This window comes from Cyprinodon variegatus, unplaced genomic scaffold (genome assembly GCF_000732505.1).
Source record: "Cyprinodon variegatus isolate N-32 unplaced genomic scaffold, C_variegatus-1.0 Scaffold384, whole genome shotgun sequence".
Classification (NCBI taxonomy): domain Eukaryota; kingdom Metazoa; phylum Chordata; class Actinopteri; order Cyprinodontiformes; family Cyprinodontidae; genus Cyprinodon; species Cyprinodon variegatus.
This window is the reverse complement of record NW_015150837.1, coordinates 458,994-461,695: the sequence shown is the minus strand read 5'-3', so window position 1 is coordinate 461,695 and position 2,702 is coordinate 458,994.

Sequence of the window (2,702 nt, the reverse complement as noted above, 5' to 3'; positions counted from 1 at the left end):
AGGTTAGCTTGGCTTTTTTAAAGCTGTAGAGCTTTCTTTATTGAAAGAGGGTAAAAAGCCCTAAAGGAAATTTATCAAAAACACTATAGAAAAAAACAACTTTTAATCTAGTAGCTACATTTCTTCAAGGGAAGAGAAGAAAATTACTTTTTGACAAGCTGATGCTCTCTGCGCCTCCATCCCTCTTCGCAGGAGGACAGAACTCATTTTTCCCTGTTATATTTCACATGTTAGGTGCATCGAGAGAGAGAGAGAGAACAGCAGCACATTTTACTGAGCCCTTTATTCTCTCTTTATGCTCTGATCTCTTCTCTACTATTCACCCTATCTGTAGGATTTAAGCCTGCTGGGAAAATAACAGCAAACAAATATTAGTTTTATATTTATTGACCATTTTTGTATTGATCTTAACATTTGCTTTTTATCATAATCCTGGTAAACACCAATAATATAATAATAACCACTTCCATCAACTTACTGAAGCTTGAATTCATTTAGTACTGAATATAAAAAAAGAATTTCTGTATGTTTTTTTGTTTAACAAGTTCTAATTAAAGTTAATTCACAAATTTTGAAATGGAAAATAAGAAGAATATAAATCTAATGTATTTACTATGCATATTAGCAAATTTAGATATAACTGGAGATAACTGCCACAACTAGATAGTGGCATGATGTTTTCAACATAATCCTTGGAATGTGCTGAATATGCATCAGCAGGCTGTGGTATACTGCACATTGCTGACATCCTGACTGTGGTCAAATAAGGCAATTTCTCATAAATATTCTACAAGGTGATTAGATGGTTTTTTTAAATATTGTCTTATTCTTTGTTTTATTGCTGTTGTTAAAAGCCTAGGTTTTAGCCTCATAAAATATAACGTCCCAGTTGTACCCAGTGCATGTTTACATTTGAGATAGTAAGAAAGAAAGGTGTTTTTTTTGTTTGTTTTTTTTTGTCTGGCATAACAGTCAAAGCAGCTTCTAAAGGTTGTCGCTGGGAACTGCTGACTTGGTGTTGCTAATTTTATATCAGTATGCACTGGATTTCTTTCACCTCCCATGCATCCCTGTGCATAAAGGCAGGACTGATATGACTCCTAATCCACTCTAGGAACCATAAACATCTGTTTTATATAGCTGTTTTATACAGCTATACCTGAGGGAAACATAGTGATCATTGCTTAGAGGTACCTAGTCTCTGATCTTATAACTGACTTTTATTCAAAAAGCATGGGAGATGATTATTACTTGTTTTATTTATACTGCAACGAAACACATGTAATGTTGTTGTGAATGTGTAACTGCAACAAAAGATTAATTTTAAGGTTTTAAAGCATCCTAACTAGATATGTGGACATATTTGACCAGAAGCTCAGACATTGCAAAGATCTCATCCTCAGGTTTTTACTGCTGCCGTTACAGCAGATGGCAAGGGTAATTACTGCAGATTTCCGAGGGTTCGGCTCCTGATGTGTTTACCATCTGCAGTTTGCTCCATCGACCAAGAAAACAATCTGATCCAGGGCTCGATCTTGTGAAGCAGCTGCAAGATTAGTAATTGTATGTAAATCTGGAAAATACTGGCAGTAGTCATCCGGAAACTGTATGCAGTGAATGCACTGGATTAAAAAAAAATAAGGAGGCACTACATAAGGTCAAGCTGGAGATACAGGTGACTCACAGGCTAATGGAGGTGCAATGAGCATTTATCCTAAGATGCACACAGACGGAAGAGAACATGCAGATGGAGGAGCATTTACCTGCTGAATGAATGATAAACACCATCTTTAGTTCTTTGGTTTTCTTCTAATTTGTGTCTGTTCTCTTCAATTTTTTTTTTTGCGGACAAATAAATGTTTTATCTGTGCAACCCTCAAACTGACTTTAGCACCCCGTATAATCCAATAAACTATAAAGTCAAAAGCAAATAGGAAAATCTCTAAATGTATGATTATTTAGGAAACCATTTTACTAGGAATATTACTCATATACATATTCTAGAGCTCTTTTTAAATGAAAAACTGTATAATTTAGTGATTTTATGTCATTGTTTGCATAACAATGGAGATGCTAATAGCACTATAATGTTGACCTTGTGTGGGTTGAGCTGCAGTGCAAAAAGCTGCCACAAGCAATCAGTTAATGGGCATTTTTCAGTAATAAACTGACTTGGGTTGAGATTATAGGCAGCCAGCTAAACAAAACAAAATACAGTCCTGAATACAGTCAGTTAATCTAATATCCAGCAGTTGTGATCAGGATGGTTAAGGTCAGGTTGTAGGAAAAGGTTATACACCAAGAAAATATCATCTTAATGTTCCTGACCTTTTTAGTGCACAGCGTTGTCAGTGGTGATAGCATATTTTATACTGAAGAGAAAAAGATTTAGTTTAGAGTCTGATAGTCTTCAATGCATTGGTAGCAGTGGTTGCAGCAGCATGAAGCTGTGGGTCTGCTATTTTTTAGCATATTTAATCAAGAATCATTACTGTCATGAAATCATAAAACTTGTAAAAAATTTGGATGTAAAAAAACAGATACAGATTAAAAATATAAAAAAATAAATAGATATCGGAAAGAAAAAAACTTGAAGCACTATTAGATGTTATAAAACACCCTTCGAAGAAAAATATGTACATAAAAATTTAGTATATGGAAAGATCTGGATTGGGCATTTGGTGGGGGGGGGGGTCTCTTTT